General features: G+C 34.4%; 1 protein-coding gene across 1 annotated transcript in view; it reads left to right on the top strand.

Annotated features, from left to right (window-relative positions):
• The first annotated feature begins 3,098 nt into the window (after window positions 1–3,098).
• The window catches only part of LOC106058160 (FMRF-amide neuropeptides-like), a 71,770-nt gene continuing 62,810 nt past the window's right edge, over window positions 3,099–12,058 (top strand). Inside the window, exon 1 of the mRNA XM_056044197.1 lies at window positions 3,099–3,605. The gene's annotated coding sequence lies outside the window, so the exon portion shown is untranslated. The remainder of the gene's footprint in view (window positions 3,606–12,058) is intronic.

Here is a 12,058-nt window from a genome sequence, read left to right as displayed (position 1 = left end):
GCTTAGGGTTATGGTTAGGGTTAGGGCGCTTGAAATAGAAGTGAAAAGAATTCAAGAGACAAAGCAAAGATTAAATAGTGCTCGTTTATCTACATATCTGATGACATTATCTACATATCTGATGACATTATCTACATATCTGATGACGTTATTTACAGATCTGATCACTCTATCTACTTATCTGATCACATTATCGACATATCTGATCACATTATCTACATATCTGATCACACTATCTATTTATCTGATCACACTATCTATTTATCTGATCGCACTATCTATTTATCTGATAATATTATTTATCAATATATCGGATTACATTATCTACGTATCTGATCACATTATCGACATATCTGATGACATTATCTACATATCTGATCACACTATCTATTTATCTGATCACACTATCTATTTATCTGATAATATTATCAATATATCTGATCACACTATATACTTATCTGATCACATTATCAACATATCTGATCACATTATCTACATATTTGATGTCATTATCGAGTTATCTGATAATGTTATCTACGTATCTGATTACATCATCGACTTATCTGATTATATTATCTAAAATCTGATGACATTATCTACATATCTGATAATGTTATCTACGTATCTGATGACATCATCGACTTATCTGATGACATCATCGACTTATCTGATTATATTATCTAAAATCTGATGACATTATGTACTTATCTAATGACATTATCTACTTATTTGATGACATTATCTACTTATCTGATGACATTATCTACTTATCTGATGACATTATCTACTTATTTGATGACATTATCTACTTATCTGATGACATTATCTACTTATTTGATGACATTATCTACTTATCTCATGACATTATCTACTTATCTGATGACATTATCTACTTATCTGATGACATTATCTACTTATCTGATGACATTATCTACTTGCTCTGTGACCTCTATCTCTGCATTGCGACCCAGATAGTTTTACATTATGACCAAGATATCTTTAACTCGTGTCTTAGATATCTTAACATTGCGACTTAGATATCTTTACATTTTCATCGAGATCTCTTTACATAGTGACCTAGATCTCTTAACAATTAGGGCAAATATCTCTTGTCATTACGTTCTAGATCTCTTTTTATTATAACCTAGATCTCTTTTCTTTGTTATCAAGATCTTTTGACTTTGTGACATCAATCTCGTTCAATCGTGACGTAGATCTCGTTAAATTAATTTGTCTCCTCCTTAAGACACGTCACAAGTGTGACTCGGTGGTACTCCGCCTTTGTTTGTAGATCAAAAGACTTGATTATTACACCTTTTTCTTTAGAAATATCACTTGAGATTGTATTCCTATTGTTACAAATGTCTCAGTTGAGATTGTATTTCTATTGTTACAAATGTCTCAGTTGAGATTGTATTTCTATTGTTACAAATGTCTTAGTTGAGATTGTATTCCTATTGTTACAAATGTCTTAGTTGAGATTGTATTTCTGTTGTTACAAATATCTCAGTTGAGATTGTATTTCTATTGTTACAAATGTCTCAGTTGAGATTGTATTTCTGTTGTTACAAATATCTCAGTTGAGATTGTATTTCTATTGTTACAAATGTCTCAGTTGAGATTGTAATTCTATTGTTACAAATGTCTCAGTTGAGATTGTATTCCTATTGTTACAAATTTCTCAGTTGAGATTGTATTTCTATTGTTACAAATGTCTCAGTTGAGATTGTATTTCTATTGTTACAAATGTCTCAGTTGAGATTGTATTTCTATTGTTACAAATGTCTCAGTTGAGATTGTATTTCTATTGTTACAAATGTCTCAGTTGAGATTGTATTTCTATTGTTACAAATGTCTCAGTTGAGATTGTATTCCTATTGTTACAAATGTCTCAGTTGAGATTGTATTTCTATTGTTACAAATGTCTCAGTTGAGATTGTATTTCTATTGTTACAAATGTCTCAGTTGAGATTGTAATTCTATTGTTACAAATTTCTCAGTTGAGATTGTATTCCTATTGTTACAAATGTCTCAGTTGAGATTGTAATTCTATTGTTACAAATGTCTCAGTTGAGATTGTATTTCTATTGTTACAAATGTCTCAGTTGAGATTGTATTTCTATTGTTACAAATGTCTCAGTTGAGATTGTAATTCTATTGTTACAAATGTCTCAGTTGAGATTGTATTTCTATTGTTACAAATGTCTCAGTTGAGATTGTATTCCTATTGTTACAAATGTCTCAGTTGAGATTGTATTTCTATTGTTACAAATGTCTCAGTTGAGATTGTATTCCTATTGTTACAAATTTCTCAGTTGAGATTGTATTCCTATTGTTACAAATGTCTCAGTTGAGATTGTATTTCTATTGTTACAAATGTCTCAGTTGAGATTGTAATTCTATTGTTACAAATGTCTCAGTTGAGATTGTATTTCTATTGTTACAAATGTCTCAGTTGAGATTGTATTCCTATTGTTACAAATGTCTCAGTTGAGATTGTATTTCTATTGTTACAAATGTCTCAGTTGAGATTGTATTCCTATTGTTACAAATTTCTCAGTTGAGATTGTATTCCTATTGTTACAAATTTCTCAATTGAGATTGTAATTCTATTGTTACAAATGTCTCAGTTGAGATTGTATTCCTATTGTTACAAATTTCTCAGTTGAGATTGTATTCCTATTGTTACAAATTTCTCAGTTGAGATTGTAATTCTATTGTTACAAATGTCTCAGTTGAGATTGTAATTCTATTGTTACAAATGTCTCAGTTGAGATTGTAATTCTATTGTTACAAATTTCTCAGTTGAGATTGTATTCCTATTGTTACTTCAGTTTCTGTTGAGATTGCTTGCAAGTTACACTACTCTTTATTTCACACACGATAAGGTGTTGTTAATTATGAGTGGTGTCCCGCAATCTCGCGACTTTTCCGCCAATCAGATCGATTCCAGTCATTTGTGGAGCTACTAGCGGAAGTCGAGGCAAAGAAAAAAAAAACGCATGATTTATCCGCTACCCCTTTACCGACCCCCTCTCTCCCCCCACCCTCTATTCCCCTCCTCCTCTGTTGGCTGCGCAAGACCATGTCTGCCATCGCCGTCTGCCCGATCTGTATATAAAATATTAAGTTTGGCCTCTGCTTGGAGGAACACTGGTGCACGTGATATGACAGCAGAAGTTTAGGGGGAACTCAAAACAACATTTTATGTAGGGACTTATGCAAAACTGTATTTCTTTAGCTTCTCTAAGTGGACTTTGTAACGAACTCATCAGTAGTGAATACATACACTAAACAAGACAACGTGAGATTTTGATTAAAAAATAGAAAAGCTACTTACCTACTAACTTAGCAAGAAATACTTTGATAGATTACAAGAAAAAAACAACACAGAAACGATTTCTATAATAAACTGAAATTAACCCAGGAGTATAACAGTACGATTGAACATTTCTACATTCCAAGAGCTCCAAAACAAGCCAAGAAATTAATACTTTGTGTCTTTTGCTGTTTGATCATTCTTTAAGCACTTTGTTCAAACTGTATCTTAACAAGTGAGAAGTCTGAGGTTTTTTACTTGTGCACGCATAGAAACTGGTACGCAAGTAAGTAAAAAAATATTTCTTCTAGAAACAAATAAGGTTTATGTATTTTTCAAATTAACGCAAAAAGAAAAAAATTTTTGGGTGTGGGGGGAGGGTTAAAACAACAATAAAACAACAAGAGGAAAAGAGAACATTTCGAAACATACCGCCTCTAGTACATTGAAGAATACATCGTCGACCTAGTGCTCAATCTATCGTGTTTTTTTTGTTTTTTTTTTGTGACTAAGTTTTTATTTATTTCTTCACATTCTTTTAATTGAACAGTTGCAGTTTTGTAATCAATATTAATTTTCATTAAATAGACCCAACGGCGGACAACGGCTTTGTCTGCATCAAATGTGTGTAACATCACAACTGGGTTTGTGAAACACTGCGCGCTCTTTCTTAATCTTCGAAATTGAGGACGTTGCCATTATTCTTATTGCGTCGATCATAGATCTTTGTATGTCGAGGGTGATTTGAAAATAACGCGCCAAAACCATTGCGCTATAGTTACAAGAAGAAAACAATTGATACTTATTGAACACAAATGTTTACAAAGCTTTAAGTTTTGAGTTTATCCTTTACACATGTTAAATGTGACTTCCACCCGGCGTGACGGACACGCAGTTATTAGACGTTTGTGAAATGTAAAACATTACAATAATTGTTTATAGGAACAGCCGAGTAGGATTAAGGTTTAATTAAAGCAAACATAAGGATATATACGATTAAATATTTTAGATGTCCCTATATGGAACATTTTTGTTGTATCTCTCCTTAACTACCTATTTAGTTTCTTACTTTTTTGTGTTAAGTTTCCATTACATCTCCATCTCATTTCCCCACTTCACTTTCTCTTTTTTTTTTTTAAATCTCTGACTGAATAGTGTAGATGAATGCACGTTCATAGGATCTTAGAAACAAACAGAAATAGCAGACGACTGTCTCATTCACTTTATTGTGAAAGTACAGAAATAGCCGACGACTGTCTCATTCACTTTATTGTGAAAGTACAGAAATAGCAGACGACTGTCTCATTCACTTTATTGTGAAAGTACAGAAATAGCAGACGACTGTCTCATTCACTTTATTGTGAAAGTACAGAAATAGCAGACGACTGTCTCATTCACTTTATTGTGAAAGTACAGAAATAGCAGACGACTGTCTCATTCACTTTATTGTGAAAGTACAGAAATAGCAGACGACTGTCTCATTCACTTTATTGTGAAAATACAGAAATAGCAGACGACTGTCATTCACTTTATTGTGAAAATACAGAAATAGCAGACGACTGTCATTCACTTTATTGTGAAAATACCAAATGAGATAAAAAAAAAAGTTCGCTTTACAGATGGTTAGAAATCACTTTCGCCCTTATTCTAAATATTTCATTATGATTATTATTATTAAATTATAAAAGCGGTACTCGACGTTATGACGCAAGCCGTTTTAATGGCGCCCGTTTTGATTTTGGATAATAAAAACTTTTCATATTTTTTTACTACACTTTACTATGACATCTACAGTATACATTAATCTCTCTCTCTCTCTCTCTCTCTCTCTCTCTCTCTCTCTCTCTCTCTCTCTCTCTCTCTCTCTAGGGATAGTTTTAAAATAGATTTTCACTATTTCATGAGTACATTTTGCAAAGTATAATAAGTCAGGTTCCTACCTGAAAAGTGGCGTTGTAGGCACGACTGCGTGGGGCGAGGGGGGCTTTGGACATCGTGCGCGTTACTTAGAGGGTTTAAATGAGACTAATCAGTATTATAGCTACAACGATTGGTCTTGGTTTAAATATGTTAATAAACAAACAATAGTATTTACTTATTATTTATTTAACAGTAATCATATCCAAATATTATTATTCTCTATCAATTAATCTGGAGCTGTTTTACTCTCTGCTGTCTCATGCGTTCCATTTTTTTCGCTTTGCCAGATTTAGTTTTGAGATGTGTTAGTGTATATCAGTAATATAGTAATCAATCGCTGATGCATTAAGGATAAAATTATGTAAAACATTTGTGGTATACAACCCCCCCCCCCCCAAAAAAAAAACAACTAGTGTCTCTGAGGGAAGTCCAAGTCCTCAAGGAACTCAATTTATTACGTAAACACAAGCGGTGTTGCACTGACGCGCTAGTGTGCAAATGTACATAAATACCAATATATTAGAAAATATACATTAAATGTTTAAAAATTATCTTCAAAATTGTGGTCGCCATAAAAGAGTGCCTAATATTTTCCGGTGCCTAAATTTCCGCCTTGTAAAAGTGTCCAATTTACCTGTAGCTAACTTTCTGGGTGCCTAAATTTTCGGTTGCCTAACTTAACGGTGCTTAAATTTCCAGCGACCTCTTTCCCCAAATCATAGGCAAGTTGTGCGAAAAGCATAGGATGACACCCATCAGTTTTTGCGCCCCCCCCCCCCCCCGAAGGGGCGCAGACGTAATTAATTTTGTGTAGTCTGTCTGTCCCTCCGTCCGTTCCGTTTACATCTAAAAACTAGAAAAGGTTTTGGAAATCCGATATGATATTTTAAGCTTGCAAAGTTTTGCGGCAACGGCTATTTTTTTGTTTTCTGAAAGTGAAATGTTTAATTTTTAAAATTAAATATGCAAGCAGTTTGTTTATAAATAAAATACACCATTTTTACAACTATTCACTATTACTAGTAAACGCAGGTGAGACTATAATACTAAGAGATGGGTCATTACTGTACATTTTTAAAACATTTATACAAACGGTTTTCGTTTTTTTTCTAGAAAAATTATTCTATTCTTAAGTTTAATGTTTTCTGTAATACAAGCTAGCTACATTTCAAAGAAAATGTTTATATTTCTTTTTAAAGAGAATAATTGCATTTAGTATGTATATAAGTCAAATATATTTTAAAACAACATTCGATAAGCAGCATTTCGGATTCCATAAATTGAGTAAAAATACCACAACAGAGGCACTCTATATAATAATATTAGTTTACGTCATAAAATCACATTGAAACAATATTCTTCCCTTCTAACAAATCGTAAAAAAACTTAACGGTGAAGTAATATAACAATAAAATTCGAATTTTACAAAGGACTTAATTATTCATTATTATTTTCATAAATTACAATTCATATATATAAATGATGAATAAAATTATCGACTTTTTGAGATCCTATAGTATGACTCTTCCACAGAAGTCAAGGGACCACTGTTATTTTGTTTTAATATTTTTTGTTAGGGAATCTTCAGACCCCCGCTCCCCTTTGGAACAAAAAAAAAAACAATTTTTTGTACCGCCCCTCCCTCCCAGCCTTTTAGTCGTTACGTAATATCCAGCACGTTTCCATACCCAAAACCCCTTGAGACGCTTTACTTAAGGGAAAGATTTCTTCCTAGAATAAGAGATTGGTGTATCTTTTACAATGAAATTTAATGGCACGCTCTCTTTCTCTTTCCTTCTCTCTCTTTCTCCGGACCCCCTTTTTGTTACATTTTTTGCGAATCGTAATTTCTCCGACATAGACTTTTGACTTGATGTGGAATGACCCGCTTTATAACGTCACCCCTCAACACAGACACGCACATTGGTCCGTGAATTCTAGAATCACTTTTACTTTTTCACTCCCCCCCCCCCGCCCCGCCCACCATTCTCCCGCCCACAACAAAAGAAAAAAAAGCAGGTCCAACGTAAACACTCTGACTTTTCTCCTTAAAATATCTGACTTTTTTTTCGTAAAATCTCTGACTTTTTTTCGTAAAACCACGGCAACTTTTTTATTGTCTAATTAACAGAAAATATTCTTAAAATAATATTTCTTTTTGATGTTTTAAACTGTTTATTTTGTTTACTTGATATACAGAATTATATTTTGTTTGTATTCTTATAGTTTTCAGAAATTTATGTAGGGTAATATGGGATACCAAAATGAATTCATTGTATTTCTATAACTTAAAAGTAATGCTCGAATCCATCTGATCTTTAATGGAAAGTTTATTTCATATATACTGAATCCATTTTATATAAGGAGTTGGTAAAAATATATCAGTTATAGGTTTTATAACTCTTTAAAGTTAAACATCTCATATTACCCCACTTTCCCATACAATTTTGTTTGGAGATACAGATTCAGACATGGCAACATTAAAGGCAGTAATCAAGACTAAAATTCTGGATTTAGATATATGATATAGAAGATTGTAGTCGGGTGATAGGCCTATAGATCTAGACTCAGAAGCCGTTGCCGGGTGATAGGCCTATATATCTAGACTCAGAAGACATTGCGCCAAATGTTCTTGACCGTCTAATTATTAATTGAACTCTATAGAAGACGCGAGAACACCCGCTAGCGTAATTCGTTCAAGATAAACATAGTCTAGACCAAATTTTATTTTAAAAGATAATATTTCGAAAAATTATAACGGTCAAACTAGAGTTTTCCCAATGTTGCCAATTAACTAGTAATTCTTTGATCGTTTGTTTTACATGTTTCGGATGTACCTTCAGATTCTAAATATAAATACAACCTAGCAAAAACCTCCCGCAGGACGACAGGGGATGGCAGGGGAACGAACTCAGGACCATCAAATGCCTACCGCACGACCAGACTGCCATTCTCAAAGATATAAATCAACTATCAAATCATTAGAGAACTTTGTCGAGTGTCCACCCATCCCTGAAGAATTCGTGCGTGCACGCTGAAAAAAAAAGATTGAATTGACCGATACGCTATGATCCTATCACTTGTCTGGACCAGTTGAGAAAGGGGTGAGGTGGGGGAAGAAAAAAGCGGGTATCTGTGTGAGTATTACCGTGATCGCTTTTTAAATGCATTTATAAAATAAATAAATAAAAAAGTTAAACACAGAATTCAAAGTCGAGGGCTCAAGCCTTCTCATGCCAATACACTAACCACTGTGCCAGCGAGGTGCTTATGAAAATAGAAGGCATTATAGTTGTTATTGTTAGTTTCATACTTCAAAGCGGCAACATATTTTTCTCTGCAAAGTATAAATGGGACTTCTTCAAAGTATATGAACTCAATTGTGAAGTACAATTTCTTTCTCTTGTTCCATTTTAAATAAAATAATTAATTACATATATTAATTAACTAACTGGTTATTTTTAAAAATTGATTCTTGTTTTGTCAGGTAAAAGAAATAATTAAGCAAAATTGCAGATTGATGCCAGATTAGTTGTGGGAGAAAAGTCGTATTCTAACTTTTTACCAGACAGAAAGAGTGAGTTGATATAAGCTTTGAAAAAAAAAGTACAACAGTCTGGGGAAAGCTAGACTATTCTAACGCAAAAATGTCTAGAAGAATCACGTTAGCGGAGACGTTTTGAAAAGTTTTGAGTTTATATTGTTGCAGTGGCCTCCCGCAAAAAAAAAACAACAAAAAAACTGTTCAAAAGATCCTTATCAGAAGATGAAACGACATTTAAAATATTGTATTCTGTTAAACATTGGTACTAATATCATTTTACTTGGTTAATTATCAAACATGGATTGATACCTACAATCAAAATACACCTTGTTTTGGCCCCTTCAAAAATACATTGACCGCCTTCGTGCCTCCCTATATTTCTGAACATCGCCCACATCCCTCCTTGAGAAAACATCGCGCCCCAAGGTGCTCCGCAGTTTGAGAAACGCTGTCTTAGAATATTCCTGTTACCATCTAGAGAACCCTTTTACTACATTTCCGTCAAGTCACTAGAAAATTTCTTAAGATACACCAGAAAGGAAACAACAATTCTGTTTCTGTCCTCGATAAAATTTTGATGTTGTCAGAATACACGACAACAAGCTATTGTTTTCAAAAATTAAAATGAATATTATTTTCTGAAACAAACAAAAATCAATAAATCATCAACTGACAAACGATTGATAACCTTCGCACCTTCTGTCTGTAGACGTCCGGGTATCAAATATTAATATTGAAACATTCTGTCTGTGTAACAATGTCCAAGGAGTCGCTGACAAAGACACAACTGTTCTGCCAGTTTCCTGGAGTGTTAATTTTGTGTTGTAGATTATTTACTACTTTCATAACAGAAAACACGAGTTGGTGTTGGTTTGAATCTCGCTGTGCAATCAGGCAACTGGCACAATGTTTGTTTCAATGGTTTTTGTTTCGCTTGACGCGAACTACAGACATCTCTTGTCAGCTCATTTAGATGTGTCTAAAGATAAAGGTCACAGCTAAGTAGCATTTAGGTCATAGTTAGGTACACAGCTTGGTAACATTTTGGTTACAGTTAGGTACATAGCTAGATACATAGCTAGGTCACAACTAGGTAGAAAGCTAGATCACAGCTAGGTACAAAGCAAGATCACAGCTAGGTAGAAAGCTAGATCACAGCTAGGTAGAAAACTAGGTCACAGCTAGGTAGAAAGCTAGGTCACAGCTAGGTAGAAAGCTAGGTCACAGCTAGGTAGAAAGCTAGGTCACAGCTAGGTAGAAAGCTAGGTCACAGCTAGGTAGAAAGCTAGGTCACAGCTAGGTAGAAAGCTAGGTCACAGCTAGGTAGAAAGCTAGGTCAAAGCTAGGTAGAAAGCTAGGTCACAGCTAGGTAGAAAGCTAGGTCACAGCTAGGTAGAAAGCTAGGTCACAGCTAGGTAGAAAGCTAGGTCACAGCTAGGTAGAAAGCTAGGTCACAGCTAGGTAGAAAGCTAGGTCACAGCTAGGTAGAAAGCTAGGTCACAGCTAGGTAGAAAGCTAGGTCACAGCTAGGTAGAAAGCTAGGTCACAGCTAGGTAGAAAGCTAGGTCACATCTAGGTAGAAAGCTAGGTCACAGCTAGGTAGAAAGCTAGGTCACAGCTAGGTAGAAAGCTAGGTCACAGCTAGGTAGAAAGCTAGGTCACTGCTAGGTAGAAAGCTAGGTCACAGCTAGGTAGAAAGCTAGGTCACAGCTAGGTACACAACTAGGTACACATCTAGCTAGCGCTGTTAGGCACATATCCAGGTCACAGCTGGGTACATGTCTAGGTCTCAACTTAGTCTGAACTAGGTACATACTATGCCACAGCTAGGTATATAACTAGGCCAAAGCAATGCACATAGTTACGTCACCGGTAGGTACATAGCTAGGTTTCAGCCAGGTTCATAACTAGCATAGCCATGACCTTTGGGGCTTTAAGTTACAGAAGACAACCATCAAGTGTGTCATCCTACTTTGTTGCTAGGACCGTCGTGCTAAGACTAGAACTCTGCTAGAAAGTTGCCAGAAAGTTGCCAGAAAGTTGCGGGATATTGTCAGTGAACATAATGGTTTTATTACTTACAGTCTTACATACTACAAGTAAATGTCTGCGCACCAATGCTCAATCGTATTTTCGATAGATAAGAATGTATACTTTCTTTATGAGAGACAATACTGTTGATATCGAAGACTCCTGTATTGGCCGATAACATGAACTATTTTATGCCATTTAATGTGTGATAAATCTAGCTAACAAAATAAAGTTCCCCCCCTAAGACCTTGCGATTTATGGGCAGATAATGTTAAGGTCATCCATTATTTTGGCCAACGGTTAACAAACATGGTGCCATGTGGCCAGCACAACGACCAACCGCCCTTACCTTCCCCAACTAAAAGCAGACAATCCTTAAAGTAGGGTGGACTCAGGAGCGCCTTAAAAATCCTGAAATTGAAAATGCCAGTCTTCACCAATTTCGAACCAAGTACCCCAGTTTCGGAAGCCAAGCGGCGAACATCTCAGGCACCTCGCCCCCGATAAATCCAGCTAGTAAAACCCAATATTTATAACCAGAATAATAATAACAGTATTTTTCATTAAAAAAATAATAGTATATCTATATAATCTCTTTATTCTCCTTTGGGAAATTCTGCTAACAATTCCGAATTACACATAAAAATATTTACATAGCTAATGCAATGTTCATTGAATATTGAAGTTCTACTGAAATATTACATGTACAATTTATATCCGAAAATTTGCTCAAAAAGCTAATTGCCTGTGGCTTGTATCTATGTTGTGATAGTCATGTAAAAACGTGTCCAAAGGGTGATTTTTTGTTATTAAATTTAATTTTTTCATCTTTCTTAACAATATTTGTCATAAACTGGTGTCTAAAGGGGTTTTGTTTGTCGCTAATAATATTATTAGATCTAGCAGTAGTTATTATTTAATAACGTTAAAACAATGATACGCAGGTTAACTTGATAGTTACAAGAAATATAATATGTGATAACCAGCTCTTTATCATCAATGCCTATCTATCTATCTATCTATATATATATATATATATTTACCTATCTATCTATCAGTTACGTAGTTTTGGGGCCCGGCGGGGTTAGCCTTTTTAGGGGTCCCTGCATTATTGCATTCGACAACATGACATCTGATAATGTACTTAACAAATACATATGTCTAAATTCCAATTGGTACAGTATACAAATAAAATTTACAAAAATAATCATTAAGACTTTTTTGATGAATAATACCGTTGTCTA

Source organism: Biomphalaria glabrata, chromosome 10 (genome assembly GCF_947242115.1).
Source record: "Biomphalaria glabrata chromosome 10, xgBioGlab47.1, whole genome shotgun sequence".
Classification (NCBI taxonomy): Eukaryota; Metazoa; Mollusca; class Gastropoda; family Planorbidae; genus Biomphalaria; species Biomphalaria glabrata.
This window is presented reverse-complemented; position numbering and strand designations above follow the sequence as displayed.